The sequence below is a fragment of the Brassica oleracea genome, chromosome C5 (assembly GCF_000695525.1).
Source record: "Brassica oleracea var. oleracea cultivar TO1000 chromosome C5, BOL, whole genome shotgun sequence".
Taxonomy (NCBI): Eukaryota; Viridiplantae; Streptophyta; class Magnoliopsida; order Brassicales; family Brassicaceae; genus Brassica; species Brassica oleracea.
The window spans coordinates 25,505,771-25,523,627 of NC_027752.1; positions in this window are offsets into that span (position 1 = coordinate 25,505,771).

Consider the following 17,857-nt stretch of genomic DNA (forward strand, 5'->3'; position numbering starts at 1 on the left):
AAATTATCAATTACTAAAATTATTAATCCCACAATGAAAATTTTGTTATCAGTAATTTAAAGTTTTTGCTATTAAAATACACATGATCAAAAAAACATATGCGTAGAAAGCATCATTTAAAAAAATAAATAAAAAATAGACATTAATATTAAAAATATACTATGTATGTTAATCTCATTTAAATTTAATTACATATCGTATCAAAATTTTTTTAAAAAATTGTTTGGATTAATAAAATTGATTTATATGTTCGCACCAATTTAATTATATATGTAATAGTTGCTGACTTTTGATTATTCAATATATATTTATTATTTCATAATATGTAAGAACATATAATACATAAAATAATTTATATATATAATGTTTATCCCGCGGTCTTAATCTAGTATTCCTTATATATGAATGAAAGATGTATTCACTGATATGTACATAGAAGAACGCTATGTTTGGATCCAAAGCAATATCAACTCCGATTGGTATTTGTTTTATTTTGTCTGTTTTTGATTGTTTTGTTTCTTTACAATATCACTCTAAACTGTTTTCATTATTTATAGACAACAAACTGGATTTTTCTTAAATATTTATGATGAGATTTTTATATATATTTTGTTGCTTTTAACAAAATAAAATGTCATGCTGTTATTTTATTGCTATTAGTGTTTGGTAAAATGATCCATGTGACTTTGTTGTTAGTGTCTTGTCTTTACATGGTTTATTGGTTTTTAAAAATTTGTCGTGTATTTCAGTTATTAAATAATAAACTCTTTTGTAGGTGTTTTATCATGGAGAGTACATTTGGAAAACACGAGCAAACATATGCTGAGATAAAAGCAAACCAAATAGAAGAAGACGAGGCAGATTTAGACATTATGCTGGTGGTGTTAAATAATATAGCAACAACTTACCCGAGGAGTGACAATCGCATACAATAACATTGGTTATGATTACATTCAAAATGCTTTGAAAGAGGATCCTGAGCACTTTCGATCACTATATCGCATGTATCCAATCTCAAAATTTTTTTTGAGCTTATTAGAATGAAGACATGTCTAAGAGATACCCGGAATATATGCGTTGAAAAATGGGGGCCATATATTTTTTTTTTTGTCAAGGTTCGTAATATATGTACACAAATGTCTCATTCAAGAGATTAAAGTTCACTATCAGTGAGAATTTCCACAAAGTCTTACGAGCACTAAATACCTTAGCACCTGATCTGATGGCAAAGCCTGGAGTTACAACAGCTGAAAGATAAGTGAGAGCACAACATTTTATCCCTACTTCAAGGTAAATATAAAATTAAACTAAGTTATGATAAGTTCTTTTTTAATAGTTTCATTGAAAATCTCTATTTTAAAATTTATAAGATTGTACTGGACCTATGGATGGTGTGTATATTTTTGCAATGATACCAATTCCTGATGTTCCACGCTATCGTAATCCCAAGGGATTTGTATCACAAAATGTTCTTCCTGCTTGCAACTTTGATCTCGAATTCATGTATGTTCTTAGTGGATGGGAAGGATCAGCTCATAATTCAAAAAATTTAAGTAATGCTTTGACAAGACACAATAGCAGATTAATCGTTTCAGAAGATATGTATTTAAGTTGTACGAAAAAGTTATATATGTGGACATCTGTTTATTCATTTACAAAATGAATTTCAAGAAAATTTTATCCGGTAGACTATGGATTTGCAAATCGTCAAAAGATTTTAGCTCCATTCAGACGTACTCGCTATCATTTACATGAATTTAGAGGTGAAGGCCGTGATCCTAAAAAACAAGCTGTTCAATTTGCGGTATGCATCTTTGAAAAACGTGATTGAGCAAATTTTTGGTATATCAAATATCATTTTTTATCTTCAAGTCATCGCCTCATTTTTCGTTTACAACACAAGCAAAATTGGTTTCAGCTTGTGTCGGGTTACATAACTTTCTACGGAAGCATTGTAAGTCTGATGGTTTTCCAGAGGAAGTGATCTCTCCAAACAATAACCAAGCAAACTTTGAAGAAGTTGTAAATGTTGGTGCTCTTGAACAACGAAGAGAATATGCTACAACTAGATAGACACAATAGCTTTGAGTATGTGGAATAAAGTTGTAGAAGCTGGAAGTTAGCAGTAATGGTGAGATATTTATCAATAAAATGATTGATGTGCTTCAAGTTTTCTGGATAATTTGTAACTCATTTTTCATGTGTTATGGTGTTAATTTATGGATTCGTTATTTTGATATGATGTCGTTTGACATCAGAATCTCTTTCATAGCTTTCCTATGAATAACAAAATTTTGGGCTATATTAATATTTTTTCACATTATATATTGCCTCTCACGTATCATATATACTTGTCTGATAAAGAGATTGGTTTTGTCATCTCAACTTTGAGAATACAATAGTTAACTCTAATATTTTGAAAGTTGTGATTCATGAGTTAAAATGTAAAGAATCATTGTTCCAATAACACCATAATTTAATAGAATTACAAAATCACAAAATACACAACTTAATGAATGACACAAGATTTTGAATTGAGTTACAAATCATCACACCAATAACACAAGACTCTTTAGAAATTTAAAAATCATATTACCAATAACAATAGAATCTTAAAATTCTTCAATCTTTACAAATCAATCTCTCACTAACCCCCTCCTAAGTTCTCAAACAACACTAGAAGAAAAGCTACAAGCATATATATCATGCAGCACCTCTTCAGGATTATCACATGTACAAGACTTACCAATTGGAACTCTATGGAGGATTTGGAAAAATAAAAATATGACGGTCTTCCAACAAAACAATATAAAATGGCGGTAATTCATAATTAAGCCATAACATATTAAAAAGAGTGGATAAGTATTGAGAAGTTTCAACAGATAATTATACGAAATGGACAAAACATATTCCACTGTATTAAGGATGATGTTTGGAATAGGCCGAGAGAGGGAGGGCTTAAATGTAATTTGTATGGTTCCTTTGTCAATCCATATATTTCAGGTAAAGCCTAGTGGATAGTTCGTGATGAAAACAATCTTTACAAAGGTGCAAGGCAAGCAATTGGGAAGTCGGTCAAAAATGCATTGGACTTAGAATTTAAGGCACTCATTATTGCAATATACACTCATGGAGTCGAGGTTTTAAAAAGATGACGTTTGAAGGTGACTGCAAGAAAATGATTGACATGTTGAACTCTAAAATTCTTCACTTTGATGTGTATAATTGGGTTCGTGAAATGAGATCATGGAAGAACAAATTTGATAATGTGGATTTCCTATGAACATGACGTTGAAAAAAACATGGTTGCAGACAAACTAACAAAATCTATTATCCCATCCAAAATATTTTTCAGTTTTATAATTATATTCTCCCACTGTAACAGATTTACTGCATCAATACTTTGTATGTTCTGTTCGAAATCAATAAAGTACTTTGCCGTTAAAAATATACTTTTTGGTATTTGTTTCATTTCATTTAAAACATGTTTGTTTAGAGGATTTTAACTTCCATGTTTGTTTCATTCCATTTACTAGGAGTCTTAATGTCCATTCTGACTCGCTTGCTAATGAGAAAAGACGAAAACACAAAGTTTCCTATTTTCTTATAAGTTAAACATGATTGAATAGAGTTTCTCTTCGAATTTTTACTACATATAACTCGACTTAGATATATGGGCTGTATGCAAATATAATAGAGGATATTACATCTCATGTCACATTTCAACTTATTAATTACAAGTTGTCTCATTTTCTTCTACAAAGAAAGTTTCCTTAATAATGTAGTTGATTCTTAACTAATTCATTTCTAAACTAAAATTGAAGTTTCCCGATGGAACTAGGCAAGTGGTGGGATTTGTTTTCAGCCATTGAATTTATATTTTTTTCTGATGGTCTGGATTCACTGTCACCTATCTTGAAAACATATATCTACCTAAAATTACCACCCTTAGATCAATTATTTTATTTTTCACATTAACGATCCATCTTAAGAGAATTTTATTAATCTTTATTAATCTTATTCTTTCATCTATAATTGTCATCATCTTGTTCTTAGGTGAATATTTTTTCCAAATTCTAGAAAAATGACAACCGTTGGGATGAGGACAAAGACTATGACGACGGATGAGGTGTGATTTTGAGATAATCACTTTATTTTTAATGAAATTGATTTAATGTTTAATCTCTGAGATGTATTAAATTCTAGATCTACATTTTTATGCTCCTAATTAGCTTTAGAGAGGTATGAATTTTTGTTAAAAATAAGTTTTCAAACCAAAATTATAATTTTTTTGTATGTTTTGCTACTGTAACTAGAAAACATCATGTATTAAACAAATTTATGTTTTTGTTTATGAGTAAAGCTTTCTTACATATATTAAAAGAAGTTAACTATATTCTTTATTAATGTCTCTGTGAATTTGTCAATCAATTATATTTCAGAAATGTTAGAACTTTGTTTTTGTGGTCTGTGTCATAAAATGGTTATTGGAAAATGTTGTTTACCATAGTTATATTTTTGACTCTCTTTTCTGGTTGCTTAAACTTGGATTTAAAGATACAATTGAAAGAATTTATAGATCTTGGTACAAAGTACATGCTGAGTCTGGTTTGTCTAGCCGAAGATGAAGAGGATGCAAGTGATTTGGTGTGGAAGAAAAAATTGACGAAACAAAAGGGAAGAGTTTCTTAAGAAGAGCTAGAGGAGGATAATAATGATGAATATGTTAAGAGACTTCCAAAGGTGTCATTTTCAAGGAATTTGTAACAACACGACCCAAACACAAAACAAAAGAATATTTTTGTGGTTTTCATATTTGGAGTCGTGAGATCTGAATCAATTGCTGAGATTCTTGTAAGTTTATTATGAAGTAAGAAATAGTAGCTTAATTTTTTGATAGTACATTCACCATTTTCCAATTTATGTGTGTTAAGAATGATTTTGTTTATCATGTTTTGAAATGTAATATGTTTCAGAATGTTTTCAATATTTTCGGAAACCTTTTTTATAAACTTTTTAAAATGTTTACCTTATATGATGTACATGTGTACACCAACTTCCAAATGTACATATATATATATATATCAACTTCACAATATGCATGTGTATACTCTTAGTATCCACAATTGGCAACACTTAAACTACGCAACCCACCTATTCATGCATGTGCATACGATAATATTATTCACACAAACTCGTGTACACCATTACGCCTACAACTACACTGAGAGAAATAAATATGAATGTTTCTTATGTGTTAGTTGTTATGGCTAAAGCTTCATTATAAAAAGGAATTGTGTTGATTGTCATTATTCATTGAATTTTTACGTAATGATTGCATCAAACTTGTGATGTATATCATTGTGTAAAGAAAGAAGAAGAACTTCCAAAGGTAATGAAATATGTGTATATGAACATTGAGTAAAATGTATTATAAATTGTGTACACAGTCATTGTCACCAGGGGCGAAGCCAGGTAAGGCACTGTGCGGTCCTGTGTACCTGTAAAATTATTTTATATTATAATTTTCGTGTGAAAACATAAAAATGCTGTTAGAACAGGTGGAAAAGTTGTATTGTGCACCGATAAAAACCCAAGTTCGAGACCATCTTTTGGTTTTTTTCATTTTATCGCCAATTGTGCACCAGTCAATAAGCATCCTAGATACCAGTCAATAAGCATCCTGGATTCACCCCTGATTGTCACCATCCATGTGTACACATGATCATATGTAAAACAATTTTGATCCCTCATCCTCTATCTCCCTACCATCACTAGGACCCTTAGAACCTTATTGTTATCAGTGATGAAAACTTTGGGCAGACTCCTTCTCTTTGACACAACATATGACTTACAACTATTATCCTTTCAATCTAACAACCTCCAATCCGGCTTACTTTTGTACAGCCTCACCACAACATTGATGTACTATTCATTTATCATGTACAGCAACTATTCTTTTGATTCGCATTCGATGTACATGTGTACATTTTGAAATTGTGTATTCAACCAAGTAGTACACCAGCAACTATATAACTTGTGGTTAGCATGACTAGCAGTGTCCATGGCGTTTAAATGCTTCTCGTTTACTCCATTGTAGAAGATATCAGCAAGTTAACATATGTGTATCCATAGTATCTCATTAAAGCGTTTCCAATCTTCATGAAAATCTTATGTACCAAACTTCTGTAAATTTGCAATTTTATTACTTCTTAAAAACATGGATAACTTCCTCTAATAGATTTATTCAATATAAAAAAATTCAAATACAACATCTGATTTTCTAACATTTATGGTGTATCATATCACTATATTTCTACAACATCGTGGACAAAAATTTTGCTATTTAAAATTATTACTTTTGGCATCAAATTATACATTTGCTTTTAACAATTTACTGATTCACAACTATTCAAATCCACACGTACATTCCACCAAGTATTCAAGTGTACATATACATCTATAGTCCACATGTACATATGTTAGGAAAGTGCAAATATGTATAATTTCATTGGGGGTTGTAGTGCATATATGCGTTCAATTTGAAAAAAAAACATATGCATATATGTCTTCTTTAACATAGGTTGAATTGCACAGTTAGAAAATTTAGAGCTAAATTGAAAAGAAGTTTTGTAATTTATAAATTTTTACCAAATCTCAGAATAATCCCTCGATCTTCATCACCAAAATCGTTCGATCATGTTTCATCTTCAAGCTCCCTACTATCAAAATCTATGTGGCGATTTGCTGGTAAATCAACGAAAGCCTCAACTTGGAATTGATTGTGACTCGGGTAACTGAGCATCACAATTAAGACATAGATGCGACAGAGATGAGTTTTGTGCCGGTGCGTCAGACGTGTCACAGAGAAGAACTACGATGGAGGACATATCTTCATATGTCTATACCGCAGAGGAAGATGAAATTTCGTCGAAGAGCTTGAAAAGATGAAGCGGGTTTGGTGGGATTTCTGCAAGCTCCGAGATTTGAAAATCTCATGCTAATAAAATATGATTCTCCGATTTGCACTCTCCAACAATAAAACCCAAAAATACCTTAAATCATCGTTGCCTCTCTCATACCTCGTGCATTTTCCGCTGCATCATCGTAACAGTACTTCCTCCGTCGTAAAAAACTGTCTCTAAATCACTCAAAATAATAATGGAAAACCCCAGAATTAATAGAAATTAACCACATGAATAGCATAAACAGTTCTGAATCATAAAAACCTTTACTTTCACACTTTACTTTCTTGCTTCTATAAACTGAAATTAAAATAAACTCACTAAATACAAAACCAGGCTAATTATGTCCTAAGATCTTACTTATCCTCAAACACACTTCTTATGTCTAAATAAATACTCATAATGTAAGCTATCGCTTGGACTGATGTGCTCAAATCCGAGCAAACCGAAATCATCAAAGTGACAATAGTGAAAAAAAAAAACAACCCAAGTTCAGTTTGCCGCGTAGCCCTTATGAAAAGAATCCAAAGTCAGCTGTTTGCCCTCTTCAACATCAGGAATGCGTAATTCAGCAAAGTTGAATCTCAAATGGCAAATTGAAAAATGAGATATTTCAATTGATAGTTAACATCCCCTATATATTAATCCTGAAGCATTACAACATGTGTTCGTAGCCATGTGTCATCACGAGAATTAGAGATGTCAACCGAGAACTTGGACCGCGGGACAGGCCCGTTAAGGCTTGGGGCGGGGCGGGTTTGGGCCGAAGATTTAGTATCCCGCAAAACGGCGGGCCTCGCGGGTTGGTGTTATGCGGTTTTGGGCTTAAAGCGGGATGGCCCAAAAGAACCGCGGGTAACCCTAATGTCCCGCACCGTCTTGCCTCCTCATTTCATCGGGTACCTGAAAAAAAAACAAAAGAGAGAGAGAGTGAGAGAAAGACGAGTCGCCGACAGAAGAAATTGAGCTCTAGAAGAACGCTATGTTTGGATCCAAAGCAATATCAACTCCGATTGGTATTTGTTTTATTTTGTCTGTTTTTGATTGTTTTGTTTCTTTACAATATCACTCTAAACTGTTTTCATTATTTATAGACAACAAACTGGATTTTTCTTAAATATTTATGATGAGATTTTTATATATATTTTGTTGCTTTTAACAAAATAAAATGTCATGCTGTTATTTTATTGCTATTAGTGTTTGGTAAAATGATCCATGTGACTTTGTTGTTAGTGTCTTGTCTTTACATGGTTTATTGGTTTTTAAAAATTTGTCGTGTATTTCAGTTATTAAATAATAAACTCTTTTGTAGGTGTTTTATCATGGAGAGTACATTTGGAAAACACGAGCAAACATATGCTGAGATAAAAGCAAACCAAATAGAAGAAGACGAGGCAGATTTAGACATTATGCTGGTGGTGTTAAATAATATAGCAACAACTTACCCGAGGAGTGACAATCGCATACAATAACATTGGTTATGATTACATTCAAAATGCTTTGAAAGAGGATCCTGAGCACTTTCGATCACTATATCGCATGTATCCAATCTCAAAATTTTTTTTGAGCTTATTAGAATGAAGACATGTCTAAGAGATACCCGGAATATATGCGTTGAAAAATGGGGGCCATATATTTTTTTTTTTGTCAAGGTTCGTAATATATGTACACAAATGTCTCATTCAAGAGATTAAAGTTCACTATCAGTGAGAATTTCCACAAAGTCTTACGAGCACTAAATACCTTAGCACCTGATCTGATGGCAAAGCCTGGAGTTACAACAGCTGAAAGATAAGTGAGAGCACAACATTTTATCCCTACTTCAAGGTAAATATAAAATTAAACTAAGTTATGATAAGTTCTTTTTTAATAGTTTCATTGAAAATCTCTATTTTAAAATTTATAAGATTGTACTGGACCTATGGATGGTGTGTATATTTTTGCAATGATACCAATTCCTGATGTTCCACGCTATCGTAATCCCAAGGGATTTGTATCACAAAATGTTCTTCCTGCTTGCAACTTTGATCTCGAATTCATGTATGTTCTTAGTGGATGGGAAGGATCAGCTCATAATTCAAAAAATTTAAGTAATGCTTTGACAAGACACAATAGCAGATTAATCGTTTCAGAAGATATGTATTTAAGTTGTACGAAAAAGTTATATATGTGGACATCTGTTTATTCATTTACAAAATGAATTTCAAGAAAATTTTATCCGGTAGACTATGGATTTGCAAATCGTCAAAAGATTTTAGCTCCATTCAGACGTACTCGCTATCATTTACATGAATTTAGAGGTGAAGGCCGTGATCCTAAAAAACAAGCTGTTCAATTTGCGGTATGCATCTTTGAAAAACGTGATTGAGCAAATTTTTGGTATATCAAATATCATTTTTTATCTTCAAGTCATCGCCTCATTTTTCGTTTACAACACAAGCAAAATTGGTTTCAGCTTGTGTCGGGTTACATAACTTTCTACGGAAGCATTGTAAGTCTGATGGTTTTCCAGAGGAAGTGATCTCTCCAAACAATAACCAAGCAAACTTTGAAGAAGTTGTAAATGTTGGTGCTCTTGAACAACGAAGAGAATATGCTACAACTAGATAGACACAATAGCTTTGAGTATGTGGAATAAAGTTGTAGAAGCTGGAAGTTAGCAGTAATGGTGAGATATTTATCAATAAAATGATTGATGTGCTTCAAGTTTTCTGGATAATTTGTAACTCATTTTTCATGTGTTATGGTGTTAATTTATGGATTCGTTATTTTGATATGATGTCGTTTGACATCAGAATCTCTTTCATAGCTTTCCTATGAATAACAAAATTTTGGGCTATATTAATATTTTTTCACATTATATATTGCCTCTCACGTATCATATATACTTGTCTGATAAAGAGATTGGTTTTGTCATCTCAACTTTGAGAATACAATAGTTAACTCTAATATTTTGAAAGTTGTGATTCATGAGTTAAAATGTAAAGAATCATTGTTCCAATAACACCATAATTTAATAGAATTACAAAATCACAAAATACACAACTTAATGAATGACACAAGATTTTGAATTGAGTTACAAATCATCACACCAATAACACAAGACTCTTTAGAAATTTAAAAATCATATTACCAATAACAATAGAATCTTAAAATTCTTCAATCTTTACAAATCAATCTCTCACTAACCCCCTCCTAAGTTCTCAAACAACACTAGAAGAAAAGCTACAAGCATATATATCATGCAGCACCTCTTCAGGATTATCACATGTACAAGACTTACCAATTGGAACTCTATGGAGGATTTGGAAAAATAAAAATATGACGGTCTTCCAACAAAACAATATAAAATGGCGGTAATTCATAATTAAGCCATAACATATTAAAAAGAGTGGATAAGTATTGAGAAGTTTCAACAGATAATTATACGAAATGGACAAAACATATTCCACTGTATTAAGGATGATGTTTGGAATAGGCCGAGAGAGGGAGGGCTTAAATGTAATTTGTATGGTTCCTTTGTCAATCCATATATTTCAGGTAAAGCCTAGTGGATAGTTCGTGATGAAAACAATCTTTACAAAGGTGCAAGGCAAGCAATTGGGAAGTCGGTCAAAAATGCATTGGACTTAGAATTTAAGGCACTCATTATTGCAATATACACTCATGGAGTCGAGGTTTTAAAAAGATGACGTTTGAAGGTGACTGCAAGAAAATGATTGACATGTTGAACTCTAAAATTCTTCACTTTGATGTGTATAATTGGGTTCGTGAAATGAGATCATGGAAGAACAAATTTGATAATGTGGATTTCCTATGAACATGACGTTGAAAAAAACATGGTTGCAGACAAACTAACAAAATCTATTATCCCATCCAAAATATTTTTCAGTTTTATAATTATATTCTCCCACTGTAACAGATTTACTGCATCAATACTTTGTATGTTCTGTTCGAAATCAATAAAGTACTTTGCCGTTAAAAATATACTTTTTGGTATTTGTTTCATTTCATTTAAAACATGTTTGTTTAGAGGATTTTAACTTCCATGTTTGTTTCATTCCATTTACTAGGAGTCTTAATGTCCATTCTGACTCGCTTGCTAATGAGAAAAGACGAAAACACAAAGTTTCCTATTTTCTTATAAGTTAAACATGATTGAATAGAGTTTCTCTTCGAATTTTTACTACATATAACTCGACTTAGATATATGGGCTGTATGCAAATATAATAGAGGATATTACATCTCATGTCACATTTCAACTTATTAATTACAAGTTGTCTCATTTTCTTCTACAAAGAAAGTTTCCTTAATAATGTAGTTGATTCTTAACTAATTCATTTCTAAACTAAAATTGAAGTTTCCCGATGGAACTAGGCAAGTGGTGGGATTTGTTTTCAGCCATTGAATTTATATTTTTTTCTGATGGTCTGGATTCACTGTCACCTATCTTGAAAACATATATCTACCTAAAATTACCACCCTTAGATCAATTATTTTATTTTTCACATTAACGATCCATCTTAAGAGAATTTTATTAATCTTTATTAATCTTATTCTTTCATCTATAATTGTCATCATCTTGTTCTTAGGTGAATATTTTTTCCAAATTCTAGAAAAATGACAACCGTTGGGATGAGGACAAAGACTATGACGACGGATGAGGTGTGATTTTGAGATAATCACTTTATTTTTAATGAAATTGATTTAATGTTTAATCTCTGAGATGTATTAAATTCTAGATCTACATTTTTATGCTCCTAATTAGCTTTAGAGAGGTATGAATTTTTGTTAAAAATAAGTTTTCAAACCAAAATTATAATTTTTTTGTATGTTTTGCTACTGTAACTAGAAAACATCATGTATTAAACAAATTTATGTTTTTGTTTATGAGTAAAGCTTTCTTACATATATTAAAAGAAGTTAACTATATTCTTTATTAATGTCTCTGTGAATTTGTCAATCAATTATATTTCAGAAATGTTAGAACTTTGTTTTTGTGGTCTGTGTCATAAAATGGTTATTGGAAAATGTTGTTTACCATAGTTATATTTTTGACTCTCTTTTCTGGTTGCTTAAACTTGGATTTAAAGATACAATTGAAAGAATTTATAGATCTTGGTACAAAGTACATGCTGAGTCTGGTTTGTCTAGCCGAAGATGAAGAGGATGCAAGTGATTTGGTGTGGAAGAAAAAATTGACGAAACAAAAGGGAAGAGTTTCTTAAGAAGAGCTAGAGGAGGATAATAATGATGAATATGTTAAGAGACTTCCAAAGGTGTCATTTTCAAGGAATTTGTAACAACACGACCCAAACACAAAACAAAAGAATATTTTTGTGGTTTTCATATTTGGAGTCGTGAGATCTGAATCAATTGCTGAGATTCTTGTAAGTTTATTATGAAGTAAGAAATAGTAGCTTAATTTTTTGATAGTACATTCACCATTTTCCAATTTATGTGTGTTAAGAATGATTTTGTTTATCATGTTTTGAAATGTAATATGTTTCAGAATGTTTTCAATATTTTCGGAAACCTTTTTTATAAACTTTTTAAAATGTTTACCTTATATGATGTACATGTGTACACCAACTTCCAAATGTACATATATATATATATATCAACTTCACAATATGCATGTGTATACTCTTAGTATCCACAATTGGCAACACTTAAACTACGCAACCCACCTATTCATGCATGTGCATACGATAATATTATTCACACAAACTCGTGTACACCATTACGCCTACAACTACACTGAGAGAAATAAATATGAATGTTTCTTATGTGTTAGTTGTTATGGCTAAAGCTTCATTATAAAAAGGAATTGTGTTGATTGTCATTATTCATTGAATTTTTACGTAATGATTGCATCAAACTTGTGATGTATATCATTGTGTAAAGAAAGAAGAAGAACTTCCAAAGGTAATGAAATATGTGTATATGAACATTGAGTAAAATGTATTATAAATTGTGTACACAGTCATTGTCACCAGGGGCGAAGCCAGGTAAGGCACTGTGCGGTCCTGTGTACCTGTAAAATTATTTTATATTATAATTTTCGTGTGAAAACATAAAAATGCTGTTAGAACAGGTGGAAAAGTTGTATTGTGCACCGATAAAAACCCAAGTTCGAGACCATCTTTTGGTTTTTTTCATTTTATCGCCAATTGTGCACCAGTCAATAAGCATCCTAGATACCAGTCAATAAGCATCCTGGATTCACCCCTGATTGTCACCATCCATGTGTACACATGATCATATGTAAAACAATTTTGATCCCTCATCCTCTATCTCCCTACCATCACTAGGACCCTTAGAACCTTATTGTTATCAGTGATGAAAACTTTGGGCAGACTCCTTCTCTTTGACACAACATATGACTTACAACTATTATCCTTTCAATCTAACAACCTCCAATCCGGCTTACTTTTGTACAGCCTCACCACAACATTGATGTACTATTCATTTATCATGTACAGCAACTATTCTTTTGATTCGCATTCGATGTACATGTGTACATTTTGAAATTGTGTATTCAACCAAGTAGTACACCAGCAACTATATAACTTGTGGTTAGCATGACTAGCAGTGTCCATGGCGTTTAAATGCTTCTCGTTTACTCCATTGTAGAAGATATCAGCAAGTTAACATATGTGTATCCATAGTATCTCATTAAAGCGTTTCCAATCTTCATGAAAATCTTATGTACCAAACTTCTGTAAATTTGCAATTTTATTACTTCTTAAAAACATGGATAACTTCCTCTAATAGATTTATTCAATATAAAAAAATTCAAATACAACATCTGATTTTCTAACATTTATGGTGTATCATATCACTATATTTCTACAACATCGTGGACAAAAATTTTGCTATTTAAAATTATTACTTTTGGCATCAAATTATACATTTGCTTTTAACAATTTACTGATTCACAACTATTCAAATCCACACGTACATTCCACCAAGTATTCAAGTGTACATATACATCTATAGTCCACATGTACATATGTTAGGAAAGTGCAAATATGTATAATTTCATTGGGGGTTGTAGTGCATATATGCGTTCAATTTGAAAAAAAAACATATGCATATATGTCTTCTTTAACATAGGTTGAATTGCACAGTTAGAAAATTTAGAGCTAAATTGAAAAGAAGTTTTGTAATTTATAAATTTTTACCAAATCTCAGAATAATCCCTCGATCTTCATCACCAAAATCGTTCGATCATGTTTCATCTTCAAGCTCCCTACTATCAAAATCTATGTGGCGATTTGCTGGTAAATCAACGAAAGCCTCAACTTGGAATTGATTGTGACTCGGGTAACTGAGCATCACAATTAAGACATAGATGCGACAGAGATGAGTTTTGTGCCGGTGCGTCAGACGTGTCACAGAGAAGAACTACGATGGAGGACATATCTTCATATGTCTATACCGCAGAGGAAGATGAAATTTCGTCGAAGAGCTTGAAAAGATGAAGCGGGTTTGGTGGGATTTCTGCAAGCTCCGAGATTTGAAAATCTCATGCTAATAAAATATGATTCTCCGATTTGCACTCTCCAACAATAAAACCCAAAAATACCTTAAATCATCGTTGCCTCTCTCATACCTCGTGCATTTTCCGCTGCATCATCGTAACAGTACTTCCTCCGTCGTAAAAAACTGTCTCTAAATCACTCAAAATAATAATGGAAAACCCCAGAATTAATAGAAATTAACCACATGAATAGCATAAACAGTTCTGAATCATAAAAACCTTTACTTTCACACTTTACTTTCTTGCTTCTATAAACTGAAATTAAAATAAACTCACTAAATACAAAACCAGGCTAATTATGTCCTAAGATCTTACTTATCCTCAAACACACTTCTTATGTCTAAATAAATACTCATAATGTAAGCTATCGCTTGGACTGATGTGCTCAAATCCGAGCAAACCGAAATCATCAAAGTGACAATAGTGAAAAAAAAAAACAACCCAAGTTCAGTTTGCCGCGTAGCCCTTATGAAAAGAATCCAAAGTCAGCTGTTTGCCCTCTTCAACATCAGGAATGCGTAATTCAGCAAAGTTGAATCTCAAATGGCAAATTGAAAAATGAGATATTTCAATTGATAGTTAACATCCCCTATATATTAATCCTGAAGCATTACAACATGTGTTCGTAGCCATGTGTCATCACGAGAATTAGAGATGTCAACCGAGAACTTGGACCGCGGGACAGGCCCGTTAAGGCTTGGGGCGGGGCGGGTTTGGGCCGAAGATTTAGTATCCCGCAAAACGGCGGGCCTCGCGGGTTGGTGTTATGCGGTTTTGGGCTTAAAGCGGGATGGCCCAAAAGAACCGCGGGTAACCCTAATGTCCTGCACCGTCTTGCCTCCTCATTTCATCGGGTACCTGAAAAAAACAAAAGATAGAGAGAGTGAGAGAAAGACGAGTCGCCGACAGAAGAAATTGAGCTCCAGCGAAAGAGAGACGACAGAGAAGCTCCGGTTATTCCATCTCAGCTTGTAAACTTCACAGATCAAACTCGCATCTACAGAGATAAGCTTTTCCACCTCTTCTTCTAAGTTTTTCATGTTATATTTTCAAGTTCTTTATCTATCAAACTCTCTTCTCTACACCTCTAACGATTTACTCTGGTATAACATGTTCAGGTTGTTAGCTACCTAAGGAAAGAGATCCGTAAGATGCATGCAAGATCCGAATAGATGTAAGACTCTCTAAGACTCTTAGTATGATGTTCACTTGATTCAGTCTCTGATATGTATTTTGTTTTTGTAGGTGAGCAAGGAGGCGACTGGTAATGACCATGAAAGCTGGTGTACGCTCAAAACGATATAGCATGTTATGGTGTTGGCTTGATGTATGTGTTGATCGCACACCGGCTTGTCCGGTTATTACTAGACGCATCCTTGCTCAAGAAAAAAGATACAACACCAAGCTGAAAGATTTGTAAATTGTAAGTTGTTACTACTCTAATAATATAATAAGTAGCCGTTAGGATGATGTTTAGTTACTTGTTGTTTGAAATAGAGATTGGCTTGTATTACTTGTCTTCACAATTTCACTACTTGTCTTGTATTGTGTTGAGTAGTTTAGCTACTTCCATTACTTGTCTTGACTAGTTCAGCGGATCTTTGCGGTGTAGCTGATGAAAAATCATTCAAAGGAATGAAGAGTGATTGTTCGTTGGCTACACGGCAAGATCCGCTGCGAAGTTAAGACAAGAATCATATAGTTGCTTGTTGTTTCGATTACTTTTCTTGACAAGTCTCTGATATGTCTTTTGGTTTTTGGTTGGTTTCTTTGTCGAACTGTTGGAGTGTTGGTGAACGACAGCACAAGGAGGCGTCAGGACCTCAGGTTAAGAAGTGTTGGAGCAGCATGCAGCGTGAAGAAGTGTCATGGACCAGCCTTTCATTCCGACAAACCAGCTTTAGGACCTCCGGTTAGTTGCTTAGAAATAGGAATTGATAGAACTTGATGTAGCTTAGAAGTTAGAAGTCGCTAAGTTTATTGGAGAACTTGATGTAATTTAGAAGTTAGAACTCGCTGAGTTGATTGGAGAACTCGTTGTCTTGCTTAGAAATAGGAATAATTGATGGGAGAACTTGATGTCATGTAGCTTAGAACTTCCTTTGACGGTTTGAGAATGTTTATGCTGCTTGTCCTCAAGCAAATTTAAATTTTAATAATTTAAGTATAAAATTTAATTGCAAAATTTGGTAATATTTAAAAAAAAAAACCATAACACCACTAACCCACGTAGCTTAGGTCACGGAGTCGTAACTTAGCTAATAATTATCGAAACATTAAACAAACCAACCAAAACGTGAGAGCTGAGAGACGATATGGGATCAAGAGGCGACTCAGACGATCAATTCACTTTCGATACTAGCTACACGCCACCTAATACGTTGGACTTCGAGACTCAACAAGTCATGGCTAGACTTGGTGCAGCTGATGAGATCGCAATTCAAGTCGTTGATGAAGCTGTTAACGCTGGAGAGAAGCAGAGAAGCAAAAGAAAGCTCATCAGTCTTGTTGATTCCGAAGAGGATTCTGGTGTTGAAATCACCCCAACAACCCAAACGACGAAGCCTCGCAGACAAACCAGTTTTGGAACAGCTTCGCAGAAATCCATGATCCAATCCACACTAGAAGTTGGTAGTGGCTCATCCAAGCAGGCGTGTAGTCAGAAGAAGTATGTTCCTGTGAAGTCGGTGATTCGTGGAGGGAGAAGAAACAAGAAGAAGAAGAAGATCGAAGAGGAGATATCGGAGCTTGAGGATGAACTGGATGAAGAAGCGCTTGATGAGGATGAGCTCGGTGAAGAGGAAAAGGAAGAGAGGCAACGATCAGATGTGTGGAAAGATTTCACGGTGGTCCATAAACCCAATAGAAAGATGAAAGCTGCTTGCAATCATTGCAAGAGGGAGTATGCACGGCAGTCCCACTCGCATGGAACCAGTGGGTTGAGAAGGCATCGTATGAGATGTAAAATGTATCTAAGGAATGGAGGAAAGCAGCAGCAACTCAATGTCGATGGGAAAGTTGTGTCTCGCAAGTATGATCATATTGTGTTCAGGCAACTGGTAGCTAAGACAATAGTCCAGCATGATCTACCATACTCGTACGTGGAGTATGAAAAGGTGAGAGACACATGGAAGTATTTGAATGCTGATGTCCAAACCATATGTCGAAACACAGCGAGAGCTGATGTGTATCGATTATATGAAAGTGAGAGAGACACTCTGAAGAGAGAATTGTCTAGTCTTCCTGGACGAGTCTCCTTCACCTCTGACTTGTTGACATCAGTGAAACGGGAAGGATATATGTGTGTGACAGCACATTACATTGATCGGAATTGGAAGTTGAACA